The sequence below is a fragment of the Bombus pyrosoma genome, linkage group LG10, assembly GCF_014825855.1.
Source record: "Bombus pyrosoma isolate SC7728 linkage group LG10, ASM1482585v1, whole genome shotgun sequence".
Taxonomy (NCBI): Eukaryota; Metazoa; Arthropoda; class Insecta; order Hymenoptera; family Apidae; genus Bombus; species Bombus pyrosoma.
Window position 1 is genome coordinate 5,067,426 of NC_057779.1, and position 15,479 is coordinate 5,082,904.

Below are 15,479 nucleotides of genomic sequence, written 5' to 3' on the forward strand. Positions count from 1 at the left end.
ACCAAAAATTGAAAATTGAGATTCTGTCTCGAACAGACGGACAGTTTCTCGAGGATTCTTCATTTAATTATCAAAAAGGAAAAAAGATTAAGATCAGTATTCGGAGCAGAGAAATTTTGCCACAAAATATATATAACGTTACGATGTTACAATTATCTAGATGTATTTAGATGTAAAGCTATAGAAAAATGGTTTCGCTATTGAGTTCTTGTCACAGATTTTGATATTTTTTCTATAGAAAATAATAAAATTATTGGCAAAAAAATTAGGTTCGATCAGATTAGGTAAAATTTGTGCGTTACGTCTTACATTTTTATAATCATGCTTTCAAGTTGCGTAAGAGTAATCGAAATAAAGAAGAATAAAATTTGTATGAACTCATTGTGCTCAAAGCTCGTACAAAGGAACAAAAATCTGAAGGTACACTAAGAACAAATAACATCACACTGAGAGTATTAGAGGCCACACACAGAAACAAAGGTTAGGACTAATGAATATAAACACTGACTTATTGCCTAGAATAAGGTCAATATCGTATAAGAAAAATAACTTATATTAGACCAAATGTAACGTAATATATTCAATTTTCTTTCTCTCGTAACTTTTGATTATCCCAGGCCTCGGACAAAGTGCATTTTACTCAGGACCCTTCGTATAACACACAAATATTAGCGAAATTAATGTAAAAGTCCTTTTTCTATAGTTTTATCGTATAAACGTTAATAAATGTATAATTATTATATCCATATATGCAATTATTATACGTAAATTATGTTTAATTAGAAGAAAAATATTCTTTTTATGTAGAAAGTAATTAATCTTTAACAAAAATTGTGATTATCAAGCTAATTTTCTTTGCTCATAGAGTGCTATTAATTTTCTCAAGTTATAGTAAATACAATGATATTTATGAAATAAACAATATACATTTTTAAAGAGAATTCTTGATTTAAAGAATGCAGACCTTATTCTATATTCTATCCTCTTTCTAAATTAAACTGTATGTATTTGTCAGGAGAAAAAGTAAATTTTGGGAAAAGCCAGTGTGTTAGGGGTCTTGAGTAGAGCAGTAAAATTGGGCCGGATACCCACGTACAAGGGAAGACTTAGTGATGTCATTTCGGAGAAGAAGTAAGAGTAAAAACATCCAGTAGTATCCCACGATCACGATGTTTCTTTTTATTGCAACCGGCTGAATAATTGACAGGTTCATTGATTTTTCTTCCCTTTACGAATCAACACATTCAACATGAAAGTTTTCGAACTCCTATAACTTTCCCCTTCGTTTACAGAAATAACGGAAGTAGATTGCTACGTTTCATCATGTTTTTATTACAAATCAAGCTTTTATTGATTACGTCTTTTAACCCCATGTATATTTAGTAAAAAGAATTATTTATTGTTGAAACATTTTTCAACTGAATTATCAGAAAGTATTGCAAAGCGCGAAACAAAAGAGAAGAACATTCCTAAGAAATAGGCTTCTCTTTCACGAATCTTACTATAATTTTGCAATATTTTGTTTCAAAACTTTTCTGAAATCTTCATTCTCATAAAGAGATTTATCAATTTTATTCTCATAGAAAAATAATTGTACAGTAGAAAACGGTTTATCCCCAAAACCCACGCATATTTTTCACGAACCTTATTACGATCTTTCAATTGTTTTGACGCTGTCCTGAAAGAAATTTCGTAAAGAAAAATGTAGCCAGGAAACTATAGATAGAAAACGTAAGGTACTTTCAACGCATAAACCGTTTGCGACAAAAATCCACCGGATAATAAACGTTGCTTTCTTCGTGCGCGCAACGAAGTAACTCGAATTCTGCTTTATATTTTTCAGGAGTTCTCCGAAAGGATTTTTAAAACAGAAACGCCCTTTAAAACCTGCGTTCCGATTCCTCACGGTCACTCGCCCAAATTTCACTACGATTCCCTTGAACATCGAGCAGCAAATCTGCGGAAATGTTCTTCCATCGCACGTATTTCTCCACGTCGCGTCGTCGCGCAAGATGTTACACGCCATCTTATACATGTAGCATGCCATGTTACCTTGTCTTGGGTATAGTAACAGGATTTAACAAATTCTAGCTTCGAGTAACTTTTTGAATTTCATTGGATATTATAATTATTCAGATTTAAATAGAAGGGTGACAAGCTTTAAGAATCATCAATCTTGAAATATCTGTGGAAATTGGCTTTAGAAATGAACTATTTCCTGGAATGGAACTGTCATTATTTTACCTAATGAGATTGTAATATTTAATAAGAATATTATGATTTAAAAACTGTCTTAATCCCTTCTCTAATAGTTAAGCGATATAAATTGAACAGTTTTTTTTATTAAAGATTCTTAAAAAATTAACTTTCTCAACTCTCGTGTTATTCTAAATTCTCTATTTTGTACGAATTCGAATATATACTTTTAAATTTATATTACTATTTCAATTCTGTATCCAATAATATGTAATGATATTATATATCCCACTGTATAAAGTGATGATTTCATTGCAAATATCATCTTTCCAATTTTTGTTTGAAAATTTGAAGATATTCGTTTGTACATAAATTCCAACAAATAATCTTTATCATATTCTGTATTAAAACACAAGTTCCACTCCAATGTTTAGAATAATTATTCTCATTTGCAAAATTGAAAAATAAGCTTCTGAACTGGGACATTTTTTGCTTTTCATCCTGCATTCAAAATAACTTCACGTTTGCAAAATTTATAATATAACATAATATATCCTTTTAATTATATCTACAAGAATAAGAATTTCTATTCAACTCTAACAAGTCAGCAAAAAAGAAAACAAAAAAAAAAAAAAAAAGAAAAATTTCACCTATCCTCCACCATCGTTCAAACTAGGATCTATCCTTTCCACGAAACAACTTTCTCCCTAAATTCCACTTTATTTAGTTGTATTCATAAGTAAAAGCATCCACCGTCGAGTCATAATATTCAACCCTAAACCAGTTAAAAAAGAAAATTGAGTATTGAAGGTCTTTTGCGCTTTTTCTGCGCTCGAGAATATTTCGCGGAGTTGCACGTGTATGTTTGACCAAGCATATTCGCGATACGATCCCTTGACGTTCCTTCGGTTGTTCTGTCCCGCTGTATCAGCCCCGAGAAAACCGCTGAGCGATCTTCCTTCTACTCCCCGCGTTTATCGTGTGTACACGTAAATGCAGAGGGGGTTGGAGAGGCACGTCTGCGCGATGCGCGTCGAGAGAGGAGAGCCTCATTCGCGGCCGGTCCGACGTGCTTTTCCACCCTCGACGACAGTCCTGCCGCATCAACGAAACGTGCAACATAATCGTGAGTAAATCTCCTTCACCCTGGCTGATCACACATTCTCTCTCTGTCTTTCTGTGTCGTGTCCTTCGTCCACTCTTAAACCGGATTCACTGGGTACGTGATATTAACAGATTCATCCACGGTCTTTTTCCTCCACATTTTTTTTTCTTTCGTATTACGGGTAAGATAACAGTTCCAGATTATATAAAACGTAAAGTTATGTATTACACAATACGTGAATTTATATGTTATTGATAAATGGAAGATTCTCTGGACTAGATATGAATTTTCTTTGGTGTATAATAATGTAGAATTATATGTATACTTATCTATATACATGATAACTGAAGAGTTCATTAAAATATCGTGGGTCACAACAATTGTAAGATTTCTTTGACCCATATTTAAATTGCACATTCTTGTCACAAGTACAAGGTTCTTCGAGCTGTAAATAAGTCTTCTTTGGAATATACATAATAACGTGAAATTATATAGTTGTTGGTAACCAAAGGATTCTTTAAGATTGTTTCGGTCATAACAAGTGCAAGATTTCTTTGATCCGTAATTAAATTCTTTTGGCTCAGCGTTCTTCTTGTTATTCGTTTTGCAAAGATTACCAGAGATAACAAAGAATTTTCTGAATCGAAATTAAATTGCACATTATTGATAAATATCCTTTGAACTTCTTATTAAATTACTGATAATATACTTACGATTTCTTATACATTTCTTGATAATTATTTAAAGAAATTTCTAAATCTCTTGATTCATAATAACAATTGAAAGATTTCTGTAATTCATAACTATTACAAATTCTTCTAAGTCATTAATATTACATATTACCATAGTTTTTACAAAAAATAATCAGAGGTCTTCGAGAATTTTTCGAGAGATCTTTAAGAAAATTTCATATTTGACGATGAATAAATTTCAAAAGTTCTTATTCTTGGAAGGATGCATGTTAAGTGTTCCTAAGATAGTTAATCGTCCGATTTCCTCGATTAAGGATCGAATTATTCACCGAGTGGTAGATCGGTTTAAGAGTTGATTCAGCGGCGCGGCTCTTCACACTTCGTCATACGTTTTTCTGAATGTTTTCGCGGAGGATCTCATGGAACGACGGGGGTGAAATCACGTTAAACCGCGTGGATAAACCATGGGCCACGGAATCAAGATTTATTTCTTCGCTATTTGATTATTCTTTGTCTTTTTTTTCTTGATATTGCTAAAACCTACATCGTGCAAAATTTTGAAGATCTCGAATGGATCTTATTTAAGATTTTTCGGATGTATCTCGAGAAACTAGACAAAAATTGCATTTTAAACACATGTTCTCTTTATTTTGAAGAACAAAAGAAGCTTTATTTTCATTATATCGTCGGTTTGATAAAAGTGTGAACGCCTTTTACAATTTCTGTATTTATTTAATTAGATAAATTATAAAAATATAATTTGTTTCAATTTAATTATGTAATAATTATACTGACTGACAATAATACGAGAAAATGCTATAGATATTAAGCAAGAATGACGTAAAGTATATGGAGGAGATATGTATAAACAATATTTTATTTTAGTGTATCTAAACAGAAAGTTTTACAAGAACATACAACATACAAGAATATTAACTAGATTGTAAAAAACAAAATTGTTTCGTTAATAAATAATTGAATAATTAATTATTTTCTATTTTAAATTAATCTCTTGGGAAATTTACTTTATTTAGTACGGTCACTCTTCTGGCAAATCGACGATATAATTTGATAAAGGATATTTTTATCTCTGAAAAAATATATATTTCATTGGAGATTTAAACGATGCAATTTTTCTTATACATTGCATAGTAGCATCCTAGTGAATCTTCTGTGGGTTCACGTTTTGATCGATTCCCTTCGTGCTATTATTAAATCATTTCGAGTAACCGACTAATGATACGGAAGCACTTTCTCTTTTTATAAGCACCCGATAGCCGGGATTATAACTTTACATCGATCGTAATACATTTATTATCTCCCGGAACGAGAAAAGATCCACGATTTGTTGAGATTTATACGAGAAATAAAATTAATCGAACTTTTAATATAATATATACAACTAAACGTAATCACATAGAATGCAATACATTTTATAAGCTGCTGCTATTAATTTTGTAACAAATTAACTGACATTGATTGTTAATCAAAGAAAAGAGAGGAATAAATTGAAAGAGTAAATGAGAGAGTATTTATTTTTACGTAATTTACGTAAAAATAACGTATTTATACGTACGTATTTATGTTTTGAAAACTACGATATCTAAAATCAGTTCTGATATTTTAAAAGCTTATCCTCGGATTGTCTCATTTATAACTTATATGTGTTTCTCATTGTTAATCTTAAATATTATCGCAACTTAATCACTTGACAATTTAAAATATTAAAAGTTCAAACACATGCACTATTGTTTTTTCTACTAAAAATTTGGGTCCCTTTATTATTAAAATTTCTATTTAACAATCTAAATTCGCCCCTTGTAAGATAAACAATCCCAAATTTTTAATAACAGCGTATATCGTACAAACACAAAAATAGAAAAATAAATAAAAAATGTATGCGTCATACCTGAAGACTTGTAAATTCAAAAAATCTTTGCCAGCCAAGCCGAATCCATCCATATGAAAAACTCTTCAATTTAACTTTTCTGCATTTCACCACTTTTTCACAATTTTTCAAAATTAATCCATACCGAGAACGTTTTCAGAGAGAAGTGCTTTCAAAGAGTTTTCGCGCGTGCGAAACGCGGAACGCGGAACGCGGCACGTTTAATCGAAAACGAATTTTTCAACGAACGGAGGAGAATTTCCGCAATTATTCGAAATTAAGGTCCTCCAACATGGCACAGTTCTTTCGACGATATCGGGAAACGATGCTTTACCAACCATCCCCGTAGCTGTTTTTAAACGATCCGAGGAAACGCGGTTAGCAGAACGAGATTATAAACGACAGTGTCACCGTTTGATCCTTTGTTTGCTTTAGCACAATACAAAATGCAAACACTGCCTCGTGTGCCCAGCCCTCGTCTTCCACGAGATTTCTCGACCATGACATTCGCGGTTCGATTCAAGAACTGTTTGTATACAATTGTCTTCGAGGTTTCAAATTGTCTGAAACGTAGAATCTACAAAGGTGAAGATCACGTTTGTGTTATTTTTGCGTTGATTAAGATTGTGAGAAGTAACATGATATACCTATTATGTATGTAACTATTTACGTGTGGCATGTCGTTTTTGTGTGTTTGCGTTGAGATTTTTTTGTACGGTATAATGCGTGTTTTGTACGACGAGGTTGTGGGATATTTCAATAAACAACTTAGAGACATTTGAGTTTATAGGTTATAACTATAGGTTCTAAATTAATTGAATATTATTGAAACACTTGCAAAATATTTTAATGAACAACTGAAACTTGGATTCGTAGATTATATAATAGAAGATTATTGAAACACTTGATGCCACGTGTTATTTGAGAGCGAAATTATGATAATATTTATAATGGCTGGAGCACTTCAGGACAGGGCTTGACACGACAGGGCTAGTTATGATGTCATATCGGAGGAGAATAAGTGATCGCTGAGCCCTCTTGCGCGATAGATTATGAACTAACAATGTTAGTGAATTGGCAAGTGACAAGATGAAGGTTATATTTCTCTTTCATAATTTTGCAATTTACGTCAAACCGGATAGTCGAATGAATGATTTACTTCGTTACTTCATTTTATATAGTGAAGACTTTATTAATATTAATAACTCGTAACTTGTAACTTATAGACTTTTACTAATGATATATTTCAAGAGGGTTCCGCTGTTAGAGAAGTTGTAACGGGTATCGTTCAATGTTGAAAAATGTGAAAGTGTATCGTAGTGTGATTCAAGAATTTTTGTTTCAAACTACATAATTGGATCTAAGAAGAATGTTATTTAAATATAAGTAAGAATGTCTGAGAAGAATATTATTTAAATATAAGTTTTTCGAGGTATTTCGAAGTATTTTTCTAATTTTTGATTTATTTTATTTTAACTTTTATCCTTAAAATTTTCTTTATTGAAACATCTTGACCACACGGTAATTCGAAATATTATAAAACTAAATATAGGCGAACTTGAACGTCTTAGGAAAATTGTCGAAGCGCAATAATAAATCGATAAAGAAAATTTAGGATGCAAAGCGTTTGCTTATACATGCATCGCGTTTGAGCAAATGAAATTGACATGTTGTTCGTTCACTCCTACTTCGTGCCTATTCATGCGTTGAAAAATTTTCTACTTCCCTAACCTTTCAATTAACCTAAGCATAGTTTCATTACAACTTTTATTTAAATGATCGAATAAAAGTTGATTTTAATGTCATGAAATAGCTGTATCGTATTTCTAGTGAATTAACAAGTACTCGGAATAAAAATTTCAGACAGATGACAATATAAATGAGTCAGTCTCGTGAAATATTGTCTAAAAATGTTGCTTTTTAGTGCAAATGTCACTCAAAAATATTCCTTTTTATTGCAGCTATAATCTAAAAGTATTATTTACTAATATTATTCAAATTAATTTTGTTTAAGTCTAAAATTTAATTCTGCAATTTCAAATTTATCCAATTAGAATTAACCCTGAAAAAAAATAAATTATACGCAAGAATCCAAATTACCAGCATCAAAATAGAAATACTTCGTCACATAGAATTAGTATTATAAAAAGTTACTTCTTACAATCTTATCATAAATTACCAATTTTTCAATATGAAAATTTTTATCTCAGAGTTATATTGAATTTGTAAAATTATATGAAATTGTATTAATACTGCAAATTATTCTATAGCGATATGAAATACAAATATTTTTTGAATTGAGCCTCGAAAAGTGTTTCCACACACACTTCTGTGCCTGGAAACTACTTTTTGCCAAGGTGTTGCGTACACGTGAATCGTGTGTTGTCCTGACAGCACTAACCGTCCCCTGCTCTTTTTTTATGAATGTAAACCACAACAAACAACTGTGCACAAATACTACTTTATGTGTGTATATGTGTGACAATAACGTGCCCCGTCAAAGTAACCAATATATTCTATTCTTTTCAAGAGAAATCAAGAGAGTGAATTTCTCATTTAGGAGATTTCAGGATCGTGTCGACGATCGGACATAACAGAGTTCTCAATAAAAAAAATTCACGTTAGAAGCAATAGATCTCAATTAAATTCGTTTTTAGAAAGGAAGAAGATAGAGAGGAAATAAACATAGATAAAATAATAAGGTCCTATAATTGCACGCTAAATTTGATCGTCAATAGGTTTCACTAGCCTCTTCCATCTTCGTAACGTCGACAGAAATCGAACTGATGTAGCCTTCAATTAAAATTATTTCAATTAAAAAAAATGAAAGTAGGTTAAATAGGAAAAGATCGTAGAATCACATCCTAAATTTTATTAATATAGCGAGTAGCAATAGGTTTCAGTAGCCTCTTCCATCTTTATAATGCCATCAGATATTTAATAGTCTCCAATTAAAATTATTTGAATTAATTCCTTAAAACGTAAATTTCTCCTCGATTTATTAATAGAAGCGATGAAAATAAATTTCCTTTATAGTAAAAGACAATCAACAATGCAAGTAGGTATAGTATAATATATTTTTTAGAAGATACATAGATATTTCAGTTTGTAAAATATCGTAGTTAAAATCTATAAAGATCAATGGCTAAAATAATCAACTAAATCAGAAATAATTCATGTTCCTATATATCATAAACATGTGCATTAAGCGGATAAAATAGGAATAAGAAATAGGTGAAATAAAAGGAATCTTATGCTCACATCGCAGATTCTATCAGCAACGCGCTTCGCCATTTCTTTCCACCTCCATAATGTAGTCAGAAATCAAACTAATAGCCTCCAGTTTTGCTCTTACTCTCAGGCCAGCCCACTTAAACTCCGAATATAGGGTGCAGCGCTTTCTATCTGGTGGGACGAGCTAAATTCAACTTGTGAGAGCAAAGTTACGTCGTACGCAGGTATCGTAAACAGGTCCCCGTGCTCCATGAGTAGGTCTATTGTTCGCTGTGAAAAGCGGTCGAGAACACGCTTTGATTCTGAACATATTTCGCCACTGTTTCGTCGTTGCTTTCGTTTCTGTGACTTCGTTTCGTTCCTCCTCAGTGTTAAACAATGCAGGATTCCTAGTAGACGATGGCAGGGTCGATGTTCAGGCCGACTTTTTCACTCATTGTTCAGGAGGGTGAAACACGTAACTGGGTCAAAGTTTTTCGATCGATCGGTCGAGTCGTTAAGTTCGACGCGTTGGCGGAGAGGAAGAAAGGTGGAGGAAAACCTGTTGGTTCCTTGTTCATTCAAGTATTCAAGGAATAATTTGCTAGGTACTTGTCTTAGTTTCTTTGATGAGACATTCCTTGTCACAGCGGATGTGAGACACAAAGGATGAACATTTTGGAATTTTTGCTTCATATTCATATTCGTGTGTCATACATTACGCGAGTCTCTCAGAAGAAGCTGAACTGGTCGATACCAATTTTTCTTAATTTCTTCGCCTCATTACATGTTGTTTCGTCACATCAAATTTGATTTATCGTGGTTTCAAATACTATTATAATTATTTTCTGATATGCGTACATATGATTTCTTATCACAATTTCCCTACTTGAATTTAATGTCTGGAGGTGAATAGCTGCTTAATTCAATTGAGTTGACTTGCACCACGAATGCAATACACTGTCTCATTTGAGGTCACTTCATTGTTATAACTCTATCGTATCACAGGCCTAGGGTTTGTTGTTAGGAAACAACATCTATTTCATAAATTGAAAACTGTAGCCAATATTTGAATTTAGCATAGAGAAGGAGATAAAAAGTTGTACAAGGCGGTTCTTATTAAACGAGACTTCTCTTATTAAATCTTGATAATTTATTAATGGAAAAACGAATTATTGCATCGGATATCGTATACAACCAATAAAAATAGAAAAATTCGTGCGAAGAATATCAAATACAAATGCTTACTATGAACATAAGGTTGACTTCAAGCGATTTGGCTAGTCTGAACAGGATTATTGAAACGAATAGCTTCGCGAAAATTAGAATATGTCTGAGTCGTTGAAATTGTGCATGTCGGAAAAATTGTGGAGAGGATTCCGATCGAGCAATTTCGCGGGCAACCACGGAATGGAACTTTTTCCTTCCGGAGTAATCACGTAGCCTGTGATTGGAGACCTCGAATGCATATGGTAATTTGCCAGATCTCCTTTTGCCGCGGCTCCTTCCGTACGTCGATCGATCGCTTTTCGCCTCTCTTCCGCGAACGAAATCTGTTTTAAATCCGGCCCGATAAAAGCAACTCGGCGAGATGAAAACTAAGAGAGTCGTATGACTCCACGTCGACGACTTTATCTACTGTATAATTAGAGTAATTTTGACATAGAATGTCATTAGCAGATTAATAGGTTTCTTCTTCTTCGTGTTGATATAACGATTACTATACTGCGGATTTTTGTGTATTTAGTAGACATTTAAACGTATAAAAATATATAGAATCTACATAATATGCAAGAATATATAAAATATTCAAAGTAATGCACTTGTTAGAATATTTAGCAGGCGAAATAAATTTCTATTTAGGTTCTATTTCTTTTAATTATAAAAAATTTATTTATAAAAATCTGTTTCTTCGAATTAAGGGTATCGTAGTTCAGACCATCTATTTTTAGCGACAGTTTTTCTAAGAAGAATCGGAAGAATTTTTCCAAGCATTTACTACGGTCACGGTCACTTAAAGATACTGTGACCATTATTGCTTGATTCTGTCTGCTCCACTTATTTTACTGGAAGAAAACCAAGACGATTCTTAATTCTTTGATAGTATAATAAAATAAGAAAGAATTTAGAATGAAAGATTAAGAAAATAATTATTTCTTTATCAACGATTCACGTATTATCAACGATATCAATTATTAAAATTTTATCTGAATTTCGATTTCTCGATAAAAAGAAAAGAGATGTTGCCTGGTGTTGTAACACTCGTCGTTAATTGGCTTGCTCAACGAACAATTGAAACAAATCGCGCAAGCATTAAAAGGTGTATCGTTAATGATACACATCGTCGTTTGAGATTCAAAGTGGAGCTCGTTCTAATTAACGCGCCACCTGGCTACACCTTGTTCGATTCTACATGCACATAGAAATACTCTTACTCACTTTAATAATAAAAATCGGATGGTACTACCGTTTAAGATCGTTTTAATCGAGGAATTCAGTGGGAAATGGTGCTACAAGCGTAATTTTCGCAAGAAAATGATATTCCAGGTTTGTATTTGTTTCGAAAATGTCCTTACGAATTTCCAAATTCTCGTGAATATGTATACTGACGTATTTTAATATTTGGAAGCATACAGATCTTTTTTATCAAAATTTATCTTTATAATTATCGGTTTTCAATTTTCAATATCAAATTAAAGATTTAATGATTTATATCATTATCTTGAATCTCCTATATAAGATTAAAGGTTTAAGAATGTTTGCTGTTTACCATCAAACTTAATCTTTGGTAACAATAACAATTTAATAGCGAATGATCTGAGTAAGATTATTTTCCTTAAAATTCTTTTGTAAAATTATTACATTCCGTTTCTTTCGTGTTGGATCTCTAAATTTTCTATCCTCGTAGTATTGGATTCTTCCTGTTTTCAGCCGATTGCTACATCATCGCGTTTGAAAACGGTTGAAGCGACCAGAAATTAAGCAGAAACGCGATGAAATGCGATCGAAATGAGATTTCCTTCGTCCGAGATTCTTTCCCGTAGTCGATTTCATCGTCGACACGTCGTTAAGAATCATCTCCCACGTTCATTGGTCGATCGTTAATTTCTGTTGAGAACCCGATACGATCGTCGTTAAATCGCATTTCTGCCAGTAATTCACTTAACGATCTCCCATGGTACCGTTAATTAACGATGGTCAAAGTATCGAAAAAAGGAGCAACCATGTTGAAATCGAATAACCGACTAGATTGTACACCTCGTCTTTTTCACTTTCCAGCCGACTCGTGTTGTAACTTCGCAACTCTTAGCTATTAATCCCTTTATTGCTTTGCTTTTCCACTTAGTCCTTTAATGTGGAATATTCGTTTTATTTTTTGCTCAGCTTTCTCTTTCAATCTGTAGACTTCGTAGGAAATGATCGTGGCAATTTTTATATCAATGTTTATGGCTGTTGAATATATATTGGGTTGGCAACTAAGTGATTGCGGATTTTGTCAATACCACCTAATGACAAAAGTTGCCAACCCAATAGATGGATGTAAGTATCTTTCGTAAAAATCCAATGTTACTCTTTTGATAGGTTACGAATAAGAGAATTCGTAAGGTCCATGTGATTTATACACTTTGCCTTACGAGTTGTATTATTTTTAAAGTTGCAAACACAAAATAAACGCGTTACAATTGCGAAGACGAATTCATCGAGCATCTGAATGGATCCTTTTGATAATTCTTCCTTCACGTTAACATAATCTTGCCTCTTCAGACGTTCCTCTCGATAACTTTATCATATTGTGATCGGTACAAAATTAAATAAGCACTTCTCTTCTACCAGACGATATTGAAGTTTTGTTTCGTTAAAAAATCGAATGAGATTTTAATTCTTGCTCCTCTTCCCCTTGGTATATAACGATTTTTCTCTTAATTCCTCTTGAAAGCAATTTCAATCATGGATGACCTCATTGGAAGAAATTATTTATTAACTCTGTTTCTTCTTTTTCATCTAGCTTACGATAGCAATGAAAGCAAATAAGAGCAGGAAATTTGTACGAAGATACGAATTTACATAGTCGATGGAAATTCGTGCTAAACGTTGAAGCGTGAAAGCTTTAATCTGCATCAAGATGAAGCGTTTAATTATTATCGCTGGATCGAATGATCGACCTTGGAAACTCCTTTGAATATAAATCTGTTTGATGGTATTGCTACATCTTTAAGGCTAATTAGCTTTGGCGATTCGTGTGAGTGTATTTTGAAGTCGAGATTTGAATTTCTATTTTATATTTTCGATTCTTTGTTATACAGAAGATTGCCTTTTAGAAGAAAATCTTAGGGACAATATTTGTCTATAATTCTTAGATTTTATAGGTAATTAATCCAATTTTACGATATCATACTCTTTTCATTACAATTTTATTCTAATGTTATTTTTTTTTTACGCTAATACTATTCGTTTATATTGGAAAAATAATAGAATTATATCACCAACAAATCTATTCCAGGCTTCTACATATACAACAAATTGTTTATTCAATTTATCGAATCCAATTGATTGCGAACCGATCAAGCAATTTCATTTTCTAGTAGCAAAACATTCGTTCCACGTGACGTGATTTAATTAATAACGCGACGCGGAATAACCTGTTCCAGTGGTCCTTAATTAGTCTTCAATGCTAATTCAACTAATTGTAGTTAATTGATATCTAGATCTGTTCGTCGATTAACTCTGATAATTTAGGGTCATCTGTTTCATTCGTAGAATATATGCATATAGGTGATAATTCTCTCCATCATCCTATTTTTGTCCCCTTAATATTCTATTATCTAATATTTGCAAAAAGATGGTATTAAGATGGGAACAAATTTTACGTATAAGATATATTTTTTCATGCATTTTCATAATTCTTTTTTCATCTCGAATTCATACATTTGGAGAATGTCTTCAATATTATATTAACAACTGATATATGTAGCAAATCAGTTGTTCAAAGAAAATTACATATGCAAAATTATGTGCAAAAATAAGTATAAAAAACTTATATATATATTTGTAAGATCTAAAAACTTAGATTGTAAATTTTTAAACCATATAAATTCTTTTCACACATTCTCAAGTATAGTTTGTAGCAATCTGCGTTGCGTTTTATTTTGCAACTGTATCTGCAGTACGATAGACATAAGAAGTTACGATAAATCTTCATTACACTTTCAGTTTACCTCTATTTCGTGTTCGAAACTTTCCAATTTTTTTTTCTCTTTTGTTCACTGTCGAAATTTGAGAATTCGGAAGCGTACACGTGGCGATGTTTCGTGAGATGGGACAGACGCGTGTTTTATCGAGGAAAACGCGGCAGATTCAATTAGTTAGAGAGAACACGAGATGCTTTTACCAGCAAGAACGTTGATACCGCGGTTGGGAAATGCGATATCACCCGATCGATTAAATTCGAAACTAACAACACGATACAGTTTTCAAACGGTCCCCACTTTTTAAAGGTAGGAACTTTTTCCCCGAACTTTTCCTCTTTTTCTCTTTCAAATATAAACGCGACATTTTGTTAGAATGTGTAGATTCAGTTTTGAATTTTGTATGAAAATTTTAAAAATTTTGTAAATCTCATATTCTGTACATGAATATGAATGTTCACAGATGCGTGTTTCACGCAATATAAAGCAATAGGAAGAGCGATAGTACGATTAAATGGAATGTTGTGTTTTCTTATACGATTAATTTTCTATCACGGAATATTTAATAACGATTAAAGATTTCGTGAAATTCGTGTTATATTAAATTCTACCAATTTCATACTTTCCATTGGCCGGAACTCTACAATTGGAACTTGAATAATGTATATAGCAGCACGTTTATTTTATTTGTTTTCAACTGCAGTACGTTCAATGAAATATACATTGTAGCTAATTAATTTAAGCTTATTAAGTTACAGAAATATTTTCACAGTAGATAAATTCTTATTAAAATTCCAGGAAAATGTGATATAATTTGAAATTCAGTTTCTCTTATGTTACTTCTCATGGATATAGTAAAAATTCTCTTGAAATGAAAGAAACTTTTATAATAGGCTATTTAACTTCGAACTTATGAGAAGAATGAATATCCTGAAAATAGGTTTTCATATTGCTTCTATTCTTCTACGTATTTGTTAGTTCTAATCAAAGAGGAAATGCCATACATTTTAATCTTGCACATGTATTGTGTAACTCAACATTTGCACACGAGCTTTGTGAAAATTAAACTCTTTCTAGGTCTTGAATGTAAATTACATCTTTTCTACACTTTTGGTATTCATATTCTGCGATGAGTTTTTCTTGAGACTTTTTCATATTTCTTATAAAATATACAGAGTCAAAAGATAGAGGAATTTAAG

The 15,479-nt window shown here is 32.2% G+C and overlaps 1 protein-coding gene across 7 annotated transcripts in view; it reads left to right on the forward strand.

Annotated features, from left to right (window-relative positions):
- Window positions 1–3,260: 3,260 nt before the first annotated feature.
- The window catches only part of LOC122571820, a 158,718-nt gene continuing 146,499 nt past the window's right edge, over window positions 3,261–15,479 (forward strand). For 4 of the 7 annotated variants that reach the window (XM_043736012.1, XM_043736015.1, XM_043736016.1 and 1 more), the window contains exon 1: window positions 3,274–3,322. The gene's annotated coding sequence lies outside the window, so the exon portion shown is untranslated. Of the gene's footprint in view, window positions 3,323–3,396; window positions 3,416–15,479 lie in introns of those variants that run through there. The other 3 variants (XM_043736017.1, XM_043736022.1, XM_043736019.1) reach the window with 3 other exon arrangements.